Genomic DNA, 15,223 nt, shown 5'->3' on the forward strand with positions numbered 1-15,223 from the left:
AGAGAAAATAATGGTGTATTTTTTTTTAAATTTATTTGAAGAAAAGCCTCCTTACCCATTTTGAGTTTTGTTTGGGTCTCTAGAAAGTACACTCAACATTTCTTCTTCTTCTATTTTGACTATAAAGTACTATTACTATGGTCATTATAGGGTTGCGCTGAAACAGAATTGTGAACACTGTTCTGCGGTAGCAACACGTCTCAGTTAATCTTGGCACTAGGCTTCCAGGAATTTGCCTAAAAACCAGAAATCCTCTAGGTCTTACTGCTGTATTAGGCCCCAAATTATGCTTTCCTTTTCTTTTGGCTGTTACTGTTGTTCAAATGGATAACACAGAAATCGGTTACAGAAAATTACATTCTCAGGCTTTTAGGCATGAAAGAGGGCCTAGAAAGATATGCAAGCTACAGCAACAGTATATTCTTATTATTCACCTTGATACAGCTTTTGTACATTGTGCTCATCATAGTTCAACAGTACCTGACAAAACTAATGCTAGTTTTCATCTAACAGTAGCTTGTAATGTTAAATAAGGAGCTGTGTGTGTGAACGTGCTTTTAAGCACTACAGTGCACCAAAAAATGAGCTGTTTTCAGCTAACATTGAGCCACTAATGATTTTAATGAGAGTGCCTTCTGGATTCATATTTTTTTCATAAAATACATCACACTAAAACAAAATCAATGAGAAACATTAATTAGGGCCTTTTTGGATGCCTTCTGTGGTGTTGTTTTTCTTTTGAGAAGCACCAGATGAAGAATGCTGTGCTTTATTTAAGCTAAGTTGTTTGACATTTAGATGAGAGAAAAAAGAGAAAAATACTAAGAAACACAGGAACAATTTTTGACAGCTCTTTGTCATGCAAGATAGAAAAAAGGGGACCGACTGTGAGATACTACTTTGAAGCCCTGGAAATTTGTAATGAAAAATTTAAGATACAAGAGAGGAAGAAAGATGAGCTATTCATTTGGTTCTGCATATATTAACACTTGTAATTCAAACTAAAGGTTTGCTATGTGTTTTCATAATTTTGACTCTAATAAATATCTTGGAGAATTGCTTTGATATTCTAAGATCATGCGTGTAGCTTGCATCCATTAAGAAAAATGGGGAACAATCATCATCAGCCCTCTTGGCGCTAATGAGAAGGTCACTGCTCTTTAATTATCACAGACATGAAACTGAAATATTTCAAAGGGTTTGTGGAATACAGTGGCTATGGGCAAAGCTGTGTATCTGTTTATAAGTCTGTCTGTCACAGAGCAAATCAAGTAGGACACGCACCTTCCATTCTGCAGCCTCTCTGCTTTTGTGTACATTTAATTTTCAAGTTTGTATCGCTGTTTCTTGCACATTGGATTAATCTGGGAAATTTAGACCAGCTATTAGCAGGGGCCGAGTAGGGGGGAGGAGGGCAGGGAGAGGAGGAGAGAAAGGGGTAGAGATGTGAGAATAGTAAAATGTTCCTCATCAGGAGGTATTGTGAAATAAGTACTAGTGTGTTGTGTGACCTTATTTCCCACAGTAGGGGTGTCATGAAGAAATAGAAACGATGAGGTGCTGCAAGAAAATATTAGCAAATTAAAAATCTGTGTTTGGCATTGGTTGTGATCTCACTCATACTTCCACCCTTGCAAGGGAAGTGACTACAAGGGAAACAGATACAGTTGAAGCAACAGATACAGTGGAAGCAAAGTGGAAGGTGGAATCAAAAGAAAAAAGGGAGTTTTTTCCTTCTGGTTCTGAATTTTCCCAATTTCCTGCTACTCTGGCACAGAACTGAAATCAATCATTGCCCTCATTCCTAATACGCTTACACCAAACATGTTATGGGATGATCTTGGTCCAATAGCTAAATTTTGAATTATGGAAGAATTGAACAGACTCTTTAACTTCAGTAATTGGTGATCATCACTGTCTTTCATGTAAGTACAGGACTGAGGAAGAGAGAGAGGAAAAATCCAACTTCTGCATCCCATTTACACCCTGGAGCAGTTTGGAGCACTACTACGGAACAGCTAAATGCCCTCCGTTTGCTCAATTTTTCGCTTTGGGAGCAGTCACATTCCCATGCCAGCTGGGGAGGGGGGAAGGCATTGCTTCTCTTCTGTTTGTAGTAAGCCTTCAAAATGCCAGCGATCAACCCTCTTTCTCCTCTAAATGCTTTTTTATAACAGACAGTTCTGTCGAGCAAGCAAAATTAGCTTCTAAAACTAAAATTCAAAAATATTTTTCACAATTAAGAAGGCTTCTATTTGTCAGACTGGAAAGACCAATATTGAAACTTTGATATAAATTGGCATATGGAATTCTCATCTGCATAGAAAATTTTCACTACTGAAACACTTAACACTTTAACAAACTAATACAATGGCAAATCTTTACAACTTATGAAAGCTCACTTTCCTGCAATTGTCCTCCTCTTGAAAGCCAGCTTAGCTGGGGTTGCATTAGATGAGGAAGTAATTTTCCAAATTATTTCCCACAGAGATTCCAGTTAATTCTTTTCACAGAATTTCTCCTTTCTGTGGAAACATGAAATCCCCTTTCTCTCCACCCCACCCCCCACCCCCAACATCAGCCCAGAAAAACTTCTGGACAATTTCCATGAAATATAACAACTTATCATCTGAGAGAAAAAACAAAAAACAAAAAATCTTTTTTTTTTGGTCTTTGACAATACTTTACATACAGCAAAGGCACAGAGAAACTTAAGTCCAAAAGAATCACAGGTAAAGCCAGTGTAAACTGATCTCTGCACAAATCTTGTCTGTTCAAATGGCAACACAAACAAAAAATATCGGATAGTAGTAGACACCCTGAAACCACGTAATGTGCCCTAATTCCCAAAGAAGATAAGTCTCCAGCTAAGTGATTCTGATATAAACCAATTGCCCTATTAAATACTAATGTAAACATTTTCTTAAGAGTTTTCCCTTGAGATCTAAATACACGAGGTTGTACAAAAAGATCAGACTGCCTTTGTCAAGGAAAGACTGGACTGATCATTTCCAGGGTAACTGAACTGATTTACTTGACCTGGTCAAAGCAAAAACAGGCTATGTCTGAACTGTGATATGCATCTGAACTCCTAGACTGGGGAAAGTTTCCTGACACTTCTTCCCACCATCAAGAAATTTGTTGCATGAGCCAGATGGGAAACACCGTGTGCCTCCCAGAGGGAGTTCAGATGCAGTCAAGGTTGCCTTCTCACCAGACTGAAAGGTGCTACACCCTTATTGCAGCAGAAAAATGGAGTTAAATAGAAGCTGTGCTGACTGTGTGAACTCACCCGTGCAGCTGGACACCAACTAATCAAGCTACAGCAGTGACCCATTTATTAGGCTAGAAAGCTGTCAGGGCTTTCACTTTTCCCCAGTACCACCAAACCTCGAGTTCAATGAGAGAGCAACCCGGTACCTCTGGTGTCTCCGCTGAAAGTGAAAGCGAGTATCGTTAGCTGGTACTCCCATGACTGGTATTTATAACTCTGTTCATTCCCACCTGCCCTTGTTACTGGGCCATTTTTTCAAGAACCCTTTGGGGGAAAAGGTACATACAGGCAGAGAGTAAAATCTTCAAGTGTTATGTCAGACGGGAGTCATACCTGTATGCAGGGATATTCCCTGTGAGGGGGACTCAAAAGAGACTATTTGTTAAGGACGATCAATAACAATCTTGCTTGTGAATAAAGAGGGACATTGGCTGGATTTCAGAAATTGATATTCCTAACTAATACCAGTGGTTCAGAATCCCACGGGAGAAAATATCTGCCGGCCAAAATAGGTAGACAGAAACACTGTATAAAAGGGCCTTATTTGTTTTCTTTCCTTCTGTAAAAAGGATGCATGATAAAAATTGCAAGTATGGACATGGAAGACAGGCAGGAGGTTGGAATCTTTGCTCCAAATATATTAGAACTAGAAAAATATATTTTTTCTAAAACTATAAAGAAATTCAAAAGCAAACTATTTAGCCATTGTGATCCCTGTGCTCGCTCTCTTTTGCACAAGCTTAAGGAGAACAGCACCATACAGGTTCTAGTTGCTATCACAATACAAGTAAATGAGAAGCAAAAAAAGTAAATGCTTACAATTGAAGGAGGGCAAATTTCACCTACAAATCAAGCATCACATAAAGCACCATGGAACAAGTTTCCTGTTTCTAAGTATTACCCTGCTAAAAATATTTACCTTGTTCTCAAATACTTCTCTTTTTCAGTATTTTCTGTCTTAGAGACACAAAAACAAGATGCAACTTCTCAATAGAGCACTCCTTTTACATAGTTGTCTCTAGCTTTGTACAACTCACTATCCAGAAATACAAATTACTTTCAACCTATGTAGCTAATTTATCCAAATCATTCTTAATTATACTGCCCTCTTGCTTTATTTTGATTGCCCTTTGGTTTTGTATCTTTGGCAGCTTTAATTTTTTTACCATATGCTTTTCCCTCTTGGTCATTAATATATAAAGTGAATTAAATTAGTCCTAATCCTTGTGGCACATCATTTTTCTCCACCTGAACTGATTTAACTCGCAAGTACCTCTCTGCCTTTGGTATCAAAGACTTTTTTTTTTTAATCATCAGTTCAAGTAGTAGACCCCCCACACAATACTTGCAAACCTTGCATATAATTAGAAAAGCCTTTTGTGCAGCATTGTATCAAAAGATTCTGAAAGGAAATGAAAGCAGTAGAACGCTTACAACATTAAAGGACAAAAAATTATAAAGCAGTTTTTACTACGGCGGTTGAATGGGGTTTTGACAGCCAGAAAAAAAAGGAGGTTTTGTTATTGCTTTTTGTCTCTTAACAATGGAAATGCCCCACAACGGACAAATAACATAGGTTCCTACTCAAGCCTAGAATTTGCACTGCCTCAGAGCGTCACCTCCTGCCAGTTATTACCAATCCTTTCTTCTCCTTCGCCCCTGCATCCTATACACCCATGAAAATAGCATCTATTCTTGAAAAAGGATACTCTACCTTCTAAGTATTTGCTTTTCTTGGTGGACTCCCCATTCCACTCTGATTAACAGCACAGAGGATAAAAAATTGTCACTGATGGAATGGAAGGGTGGTTGCTCAGTTCATCTCCATTGCTCCCACAGAACGGAGTATCTTGGTAGACAGGATGTTCATGGAAGGCACAGCTTGCTTCCAAGAAAGATGAGTTAACAGATGAAGAAAACAACTGGATAAAACTCACAGGTGCAGTGAGAGAAACAAATACTACCCAGAAACATACAGAACTGCACAGAAAAGGTGCTGTTTTCAGCAGTTACAGGGCTCTGCTTTAAGTCTACCTGAAAATCCAAGCCATGAGAACTAATCTACCCTCTGGGAACAGCTTGACATGTAGAAGGCAGAGGTAGTTTAACGGTTATCCAGTCTCAGGGTTAACTAGAGCCTGAAGTAGGCAAACATACTAGTTAAAGAAATGAAGCTCTAACTCCATAGGTATCAAGAAAATAAAATTACACATACTTATTTAGAAATAGAAGCACTTGTGAAAGCTCATGAAAATACGACTAACGGAGCTGTAAGGCAATGGAAAAGCTGAGCATGAGGCAATGAATTCCTAGACCAACAGGGGCCTAAGGAGCCAACCCTGCACCTATTAATTTCATGCCATTGGCTTCAGTAGGGCCATATCCAATAATGACGGGTGATACTCCTCGTGCGGTTGTTTTTATGTTGTGTTAATACAGTGTTAAGCCAGTTGTTTAAAACTGCTTTGCAGTAATTAAGTAATGGCAGTTACTGTTACATGTGTTTATTAGTAAAAAATAGTAAAGAACTGTTGCTGTTCTGTTCTTTATATGCGGCCTTAGGGACTCCAGCTTTTGTACTCCCCAAAGTGCCCTCTCATTACTGAACTAAATGTGCCAATAAAATACCACAAGGGATAAAGGAGTTTAAATTTTTTTCAGTGGGGATGGGAGTTCAGCTGAACCTGATCATCACCAGAACGCCAGCTGCTCATTTCTTGGAAGGGGAGAGGCAAGCTGTGCAGGGAGGGCAAAAACGCATTGCTCTCCTCTTTCCTTGGAGTTGCAGCATTGCTGGGATAGGTGTGCAGGTTGACAAAAGGTCCGATGCTGCAGTTTTCTTACTACCTTGCTTCTCTGCAAGAGCAGCAGATGGGGCTGAAGTCAACAGTGATTGTTCAGAATGAAATGTCAGATATCTGCAATGCAAAAAACATGGAGCTTTTTTAAAACCCCACAAAATAACCATATGGATTGCCACAGAACATTCAAAGATCTAAAGGCCAAGTGACTCTATTTTTCACTCAAGAAAGAAAGTTCACTCCTCTTATTTGCTGCCTTATTTCCACTACCAAGCAATAAAAGGCAAAATTCTATCGCAAGCCGGTAACCTAGAATTAAGATAACATGATCAATGTATTTAGCCTGTGTCAAAGCAAAATTCCGTAAACATACATTTATATTTCACATCTATTTTTGTTTTCCATATTCATGTTTTTCATGCACTCCAGTTTTGGCATGCCTTGCCATAAGGAGAACTTTACTAACTTCTGAATAAAAGTCTGGCAAGGATGAGCTATGCCTAAAGACAGCAAGCTGCGTAACAAGTAATAGTGCACAAGATCATCAGGGAGATGACTTCTCTGGTCAAGACCAGCTTTGAGCAAGCCACTGTCTCATTTATAACACCATGGCTCCAGAATTTTAAAGACAATTTTGTCATAAATTTTAGTTCAAATTCTGGCAATAAGTAAATCCTGTACATGTCTGACTTTAAAAATTCAGGAGGCAGTAGTCATGAAGAAGATTCTTGGTAAACTGTTTTCTTTCTCCTCAACTCCTTATTTGAAGCATATTTTTAATTATGCATCATTTCCCACACATACATTCATTTATGTATATTAATTTTTGCTCCACTTAGCAGAGTGGTCACTTAATTAAATGTCTTCAGTTGTTTTAATGAAAAGAAAAAAAACCAGCTTAAACAGAATGTTTTAACACTATACATTTAAACATACTATTTGTTGCCTTTATTTCAGTCCATTTGTAACACTGATACTAGGACATTTGTGGGAACTGATATTAAAAAGTAATATACTTTTCTAAAGCCCCTAGACTGTTTAGCAGATTTTTAAATGGAAATCAAAATTATACAGATTTTTCATTCTGATAATTTTACCAATTCACTAATTCTTTAATCTTTACAGGTCATTGAACAGCTTCACATTAATGAGATGTAGTTAAGAACAAATTTTACAGTTTTTCTTTTTTCTCTCTTTTTTTTGAAAAATGTTGCATATCATTTGCAAATTAGAAAGAACTTGTTCCATTTATGGTACATTTATTTAAAATAATCGAATGCATGAGAGCCAGCTGAACACTGTGTGCAATGACGCTTTAAAACAAATTACCATTTATTTATAAGGAAGAAATAGACTTTTAAAAAGCACACAGACTGCATTTCATTATTAATGGTGTTCTCCATGCAAAACTGATTTCTTTCAATAAGATATAGAAACAAGAGAAAACTCAAAGAAAAACCAGGAAGAAAGCCTGTCTTGGAGACAAGCATTTTTTGTATATCTAGAAATTCATAAAACATGCACAAAAATTGATGGCACCTGAGGTGTTTGTATAAGGAATTTCAGAGGCAACTTCTCTGCAGCTGCTAGATAGTTTCGAACTACACAACACTGAGATACTGTATTTAAAAACAAGTCAGACTACTGAACATAGGCATGTAAAAACTTCCCTTTTTGCAAATATGCACAATGTATTCAAGATACACCTCTAGCATCAGAAGCCTGAAAGAATCAATATTTCTAAATTATTGTAGACTATAATTTTGTACTGTGGAAACAGTTAAAGGTAATTACCTTGGCTCAAGTATGTTAAATTACTATTATTCCCTACCAGATACTGCTAAATTGAATAGACTGTTTATCTTTCTAAGTGGCATGTTAACCACCTGGGGTTTCTAAGGCCAGTTTCTGTGTGCAGACACACATGTACACCACTCAGGAAAGTCAACAGTCCTCACTGGCCAGAGGTCCACTGTTATTCAATTAAGAAAAATTAACCTGCTGAAGATTAAAGCTTCTTAGCTGCAGATCTTGACCTCTGTACAACAAGATCCTCTAGGCTCATTTGGAAAAGCCTGCAAACTCTGGGCATTTGCCTCCTCCTAGAAGTTAAATGAAGAGCAATTTATACTGTTTATAAACAGTTGTTTCATTACAGAAGAACAGCAGTCAGGAAGAAAGACATTTGGGAGGTAGGTGGTAAGGTTTTTTTTCTTTTTTTAAAGAATAATTGAAAATTATTTCCATGGGTATGTGCATTACAATTATGGCTTGTGCATTCCTTTGCACTTTAGGTCTCTCTCTCATATTTCAATAACAAGAATCTGACCTGTAGTTTTATAGGTCAATATAGAAGGGTGCCACACATTTCTTGGTCACTTTTCACTGAAGTACAGATAGAAACATAGGCAGATTTTCTTTTGAGTCAGTTTTTTGAAAGGCTCAGAACATGCACTTGTTTCAAAGACATGTGAACTACTTGGAGATAATGTATATACACCTGATAATTCCAGAAAAGTTCTTAGCATAGAGAGATGACTTACCTAAAACCTAGACCTACTGTTACTAATCATATCACTGCTAACAGGCAGCAATATCAGTGCTTGATAGCAATTTCCGATCTGGCCAGTGATCAGACAACAATTCCAAATTACTCATTAGTGATCTTCACTTCAAGAAGTGCTTTGTAAAAACCTGAACTAATTCCTTTCTTTCTCAGTGAAACAGCTCTTTGCATCATCTCCAAAATGCTAAAACTAAAGTTTCTCTGTAGCTGGCAGCTATTGTCATTGATGAGATTTGAGGTTTTTCCTCTCTAATAAGCTTCCTTACAAAAGTTCTTAGCAAAGAAAACAGAGGAAGATTAGAGATCCTGAGGCCTGTTTCCAGCTCTGCAGTCAGCTCCTCTGATGAGCTTGCCTTCTAGCTATTCTGATTTTTGAGTCTTGCAGCCTTGGGGAGTGACACATTCTCTGTGTATGTTTTATTTCTTCATTTTCATACTGTCTTTCTGCAGTGAAGGGCCACTGAGAAGTAGTATCCTCACTCCTCCTACATTCCTTCTGGTCCTCACTGCCTTACTATCAGATGCAGAGAGAACAACCCACACCCAGTTAGCCTGCTGACTTCTACCAGGCCAGGCTCCATCTCAAACCTTAACATATCAGCTTACCATTGCAATGGCAGGCTGCTTGCCCTCAGGATTTCTAGTAGATAGGTAGGGAAAAGATCTGTTCTTTCTATCACTCCTGTTTGCTTCCCTTTCTCAAAACACAGGAAGAAGGCAAAGAAATAACCAAGCTCTGGAGGGAGAGACATGGGATAAAAAAGTGAAGACATAATATACATGAAAAAAAAAAAAGAACGCGCTCTTGGCAGAAGGCTTTGGCAAGTTCACCTCACCAACTGCTACTAGCATCCAGACAACATAAAGGAGAGAGATCACGACTGCCTAGCTTCCTCCTCATGAATGGTCCAAAGTAGGGGAAAAGACACCTTGCCCTACATCTCCCAGAGGGTGGTCCCATCTTCCAGATGGTGGTCTTCAAGTACAACAGCTTCTGAAAGCCCCTGTAATGCATTTCCTAATATGGCCTACACCACACTTAGGCCATTTCCATTACTCTCAGATGCTTCTTCCATTTTTTTTTTTTTGGTCCACTCTCACCCAGTATGGGATTTGCATCTGTTTCTTCATGAACTGGCTAATGGAAAGGGTATAATGTAACCACTATAACTAATGTTTTGTCCTAGAATCTGATTTCAGCTGAGCTGTAGCTGAGATAAGTTATAAAAGTTTCTGGCCAGCCAGTGTGAGTGGAGCCAAAGTACATAAAAAAAACCCTAGCATTACAGTTCTTTTAAAACATGGTTTGGCTTGGGGTGATAAAGTCACAGCATTACAGTGTGTACAGACATGACTTAAATTATTATACTTCTGAATACCTACGTAACAGTAGTTCTTATATGAATAGTTTTTGTTACAGAACACTAAAACATGCTTGAAGTATAACACTGATGTAACATTAAAAAAACTTAGCATTCAAACATAATTCTAATATAGATGGACAGACAGTGCCTATCCATTAAGGAAAAACCCACAACCTTCACTGTACATCCAAACATGAAGCTTTAAATGGAAATTGAAAGAATAGTAATATAAAAGTTACCAATATTCTTAACTTTATCCACGAACAAGTTGTATGAACAATCAAGAATACGCAGGAAAATGGTTTCCTTCAAATTAATGATCCCTGATTGCTAAGATTATCTTCCCACTAAGATTATTTGTGTTGAAACATCTAGACAGCTAAAACAGCTTTCTAAACTGTTAGTCCTCTGTAAAGAGCCACAGTGCACCATGTCTCTCAAAAATATAAAGAAAGAAGAATGGTTTCTCTGAACACTTTCTTCTCCTCTACTGAAAAGAACAGCTGGTGGTCCAGCTGTTTGGTGATACTAGTCCTGGCATTTCTCACTTTTTACTGCAATGGATCTGGACTACTCATAACCCAAACACAATCACAGCCCAGGTGCTGGTCACAACACAGGCCAGGCGCTGGAGCCGCACTTTGATTGCCTAGACCTCCATGAGGCTTAAAAGGCACAGGCTGGTCCCCACAGTGGTACAGCCGTTCCTCCGACGAGGAATGAACCTGCAGCGTCCCTGGAGGAGAGTTCCAACAGTTGACAGAACCATTTTCACTCTGAGCTGAATCACTGTTCACAGCGGTCATTATGGAAAATGTGGCAACTGACAAAATATCAGTGAAACTTTTAAAAGAAGGAAGAACACCACAATGGATATACTGAGAAGCCAAGGCAATAGAAAAATAACAGAATTATGCAAGCTTTATTTTGACAAAAAAAGAGACTACTGTTTTTCCTTTGTTACATGGTAAAAATTATTAAGAAACTATTGAGAAAGTAGTTGATGTAGATAAAAAATAAACTATTTGAACCCTGCTACTATATAATATATAAACCCTGGCCTGTCTTATGACCAGCACCTGGGTTGTGATAGTGCTGGGGTTATGAGTAACTGCAGTAAGAAATGAGAAATAATATAAACAATTCAAATGAAAATGTAAGATGTCTCAGTCCTTTGACAGTTTTAGAAAAAGGCAGTCACAACTCACTGATGGGAGACATTAATTAATGTTCTAGGGCTACAAAGAATGAGAATATTCCACAATTAACGTCTTTTGGACGGATAAAAATTGCTGTAGAAAGCCCTAGAGGTAACACAATACTTTCTCGGGCATTTATTTATACTTACCAGATGCTAGTTCACCCAAAATAATATCAGCCAGTAATTTGGATTATATTACCCATGCAATTAAGACTGAACTCTGTATAATGTATAAGCAGATCCAAGCAAAGCAACATAAACAATCCTTGTTGTCTTCATGTTCATTCTCCTGGTCTCTAACCAGCAAATCTAATCTCTTCTAAAAATTCTAAACTGATGTCACCATTCCCGGTTGGAACTGGGTTGTTGCACTTTTTCTAGGCCTCAGGGATTTGTCCTTGCAAAATTACATTCTCCACCAAGCCAAGAGAGCCTTCCGCTAAAGGAGCCTTTGATTTGGAAGCAGAAGAATTGTGTGAGATTCCTCAGTTGTGATCTAATGATCTCATAAACGTTGTAGCCTCATGCCTTACAAAGACGGAAATCTGCCCTTCTCAGAAGAGTATATACAGTAACCACAAGGAATTACATTACAGGAGAAGTAAAGAGAGTTTCAAGACAAAATGAAAATCCCTTTACTGGGACTCTACTCAGCTTTCCAGGCTAAGGCTGTTTCAGATCCTAAAGGCATGAAATCTGGCCAGAAAACAGTCTCTTTGGCATGGACTGAATGTAACACTCCAGATTATTCTCTAGGCAATCTCTGTAATGTTTTATTTCATGTCCAGCTCTAGGTTGCACCCTCCCATTTCAGACAGCATTCTGTACTACTGAGTGCTCAGTGGCTTTTTTTGTCCAAAGAAGCCCATTTCCTGCAAGATCCACCTCAGATGAGCTGGGTGGGCTGAGAGAATGACCTGGCACAGGCAGCACACATGCTGACACCTCACCTCTAGCCCAGGCTGGGTGGTTTTTGCCCTGGCAACTCTTCCACGTTACTGATATTCCTCTGCACTGCAAAAATGGCAAAACCCAAGAAAATGCACAGTGACTAGGCCAGAAATAAGGGTTTTTACAAACAGCTCTTCCCCTGTCAATGCACCCTCACTTCCAGCTTGCTTTCTCAATGGCAGCAAACCTTGTTCCTCTTGGGCCCCAGGAAGATCTTTGTGTCTCCTCAGAGCCTGACAGGCTGCTCCCTGTGGCCCACTGTAGCCTCCCGACACATGCAGCACAGCTCCAGCCCCATGGTCCCACACTGCTCACCTGCCAGCCAGCCACACCGCACAGCCCAGCATCCCCTTCCTCTGCAGGCCCTGTCCCCCGGGACAGGGGTATGCTTCCTGTCACCCACCTTCCTGAGGGAACATGGCATAGCCATGGTCAAGCAAGGGCAGCTGAATAGTATCCATCACAGCCACAAAACTGATGATCTCCTCCTTAGCCTGGCCACAAGGAAGGCTGAAGCACATGGTTAGATGGAAAATAGTTATAACTATACTTATTGTTATAATTGGCATAGTTAATAACACCAGAAGTTTATACAAAACAATATAGCTGGAACAACACCAATGAATGTTTAATGTCTTTTCATGTACCTTTTGTGCTCCCTCAGCCAACTCTGAATAAAAGCATTTTATGTGATATCCACTGCCTTTCTCAGCCACATCTATCTTTGGGTGGCCTCTCTGTTTCTTTGTCTCTCTTAAGGGTCATGTTCTCAAAGGACTGGCTATACTCAAGGGTGCTAGCAACAGCAAATATTTGGCTTCAGTGTGCAGCTTCCTTAAGTAAGCAGCACCCTCCAGTATTCTCAGACAGTTCTAATTTTTTTCATATGCTTGGGTGTATGTGCCACTACAGGGGGTTTAAAAAAGATATTGGACCATCTCAGGTAACATCAGCCAACAGACTATGCCAAGAGAGTTTCTGCATTTGTAGTGGTCAAGAGAAACTACTTCAATTCTGAATGGACTACAAAAGAATACTGCAGAGTGCAAGAAGATTCAGCAGTTTGGGATGCCCTCCCCCTCACCCCCCTCCACCCAGTTTATGAATTAGTCAATGCTATTACATTGATATTATGAAAACTGTTCTATCACAAATGTCTTTATAGATATTCACTTTTGCTTAAAAAGCCCTCCACGTATAACATTCGGTGAGACACAAGGGTCAATTAGTAAACAGAAGTAGGCAGCTGCTGAGACAGGAACAACATGGAGCAATTAAAAGCTGCAACTTAGTATGTCAATTCATCCAGTTTTGTCTACATGGGCTAAATTCTGGACCAAAATGCAAAGCAGGCAGCTATGAGGTAAGCAGGTAGATGAGAAAAGAGAATTTTAAAAGGTCTCACAGGAAGACGATTGAAGGGAGACGAGCAGTTTCACACAGGAAAGGAAGGAGAAGAGGTGATTGTGCATGCTTTTTCAGATGCAGGTTAGGGACTGGAACTAGGGCAAGACTAATCAAGACCAGAGAATTTAGACAATGAGCAGAATCCAGGTAAGAACCTGGTAAGAACAAGGATTCACTGACAGGGACCTGGAACGACAGAGGACATTGTAGCAGTTTTAGCATGTAGTAAATAGTTAATTGTACCACAGAGAAAAATGGTGCAAGAGAAGGATTTTCCTGCAACAGGAGAGCCAACAAAATAGTTCAAGCTGCTCAAAACAAATAATACATAATGAAAATCAGTCCAGCAGGGGCCTTTAGACTGTATGTCTTGCATTCACATGTAAAATAATGCATTTATTTTCAGATCAGACCTGCATTTCAAAACTTAAAACTTACTACCACATTCTCCATTTGTAGAGACTGCTATTAGCAGATAGTCCTAATGATAACATGAAAATAGATATACAAAAGAATCATGCAATAATTTAAGATGGAATAGACCTCTGAAGGTTGCCTGGTCCAAACACCCCACCAAAAGCAGGGGCTGCTCCAAAATTAGAGACACTTTCAAAGTTAGATCAGATTGCTCAGGGCCTTGTTCAGTTGCATTTTTGTGTATCTCCACAGATGGAGAATTGTGTCTCCCATACCAGTGTTTGACCACCATCAGGGTGAAATCTTCCTAATATCCAGACACAATTTCACTCAGAGGTGTGTCTGTTGTCCCTTTTTCTTCTGTTGTGCACATCAAAGAAAGAGTCTGGCTCCATCTTCTTTATAATCTCCTATTAGGCAGCTGAAGGCAACAGTAAGATCTCCCCTTTGCCTTCTTTTCTTTAGACTGAACAAACTTTCAGACTCTCCTTGTATGTCATGTGCTCAAGACCCATGACCATCTTGGTAGACCTTGGCTGGACCTACTCCTGTGCGTTAATGTCTTTCTTGTACCGGCAAGCCCAAAACACTGCAGATAGCACTCCTGATGTAGTCTCACTTGTACCTTAGAGTTCACCCGCTCAGTCCATATCTCAATAAAACATAAATAAACCATTTAAAAACAATAGTAAATGTATAATTCAGAACCATTTCAAAAACAGATTTGCCATCTCAAGGTCAAGGGAGTAAGGTACTCCTCCTAAAAGGAGGGAGAGTGAGCAGGGAAAAGGGGCAGGAAGTCTGGGAGATCCTGCCATGGGGGAGAGCCTTTTTCCTGTGCCAGGTCTGCTGTCAGGAGCTGGTGCAGCTGTCACCTGTCAGCAATAACCACAGAGCAATGTCTTAACTTCTCCAGTAACACCAGCCAGCCTCAGCCTTCTGGGGTCTTGCTTGGCAATGGAGGGGCAGGAGGGCTGTTTTGCTACCCCGGCAACTGTTTCCTGTACTGTGACTACAGTCAACCTAGGTATTATTCTTGGTTCAACTTTCCAGCCAAGAAGTCTGTAGCTCTAATATAAAAATTGTATGCATGTCAAACAAGTTCTTAAAATTTACCAGAAAAAGTGGACATTAAAATTGTGATGTGCACAAACTTTTGTGTGTGGCTTAAAGTGTATATATAAAAACGTATTTATATGGTTTTGCAGCTAAAACAATGGCAGTTTCTTCTTGTGACTTAGG

The sequence above is a fragment of the Apteryx mantelli genome, chromosome 4 (assembly GCF_036417845.1).
Source record: "Apteryx mantelli isolate bAptMan1 chromosome 4, bAptMan1.hap1, whole genome shotgun sequence".
In the NCBI taxonomy this organism is placed as follows: Eukaryota; Metazoa; Chordata; class Aves; order Apterygiformes; family Apterygidae; genus Apteryx; species Apteryx mantelli.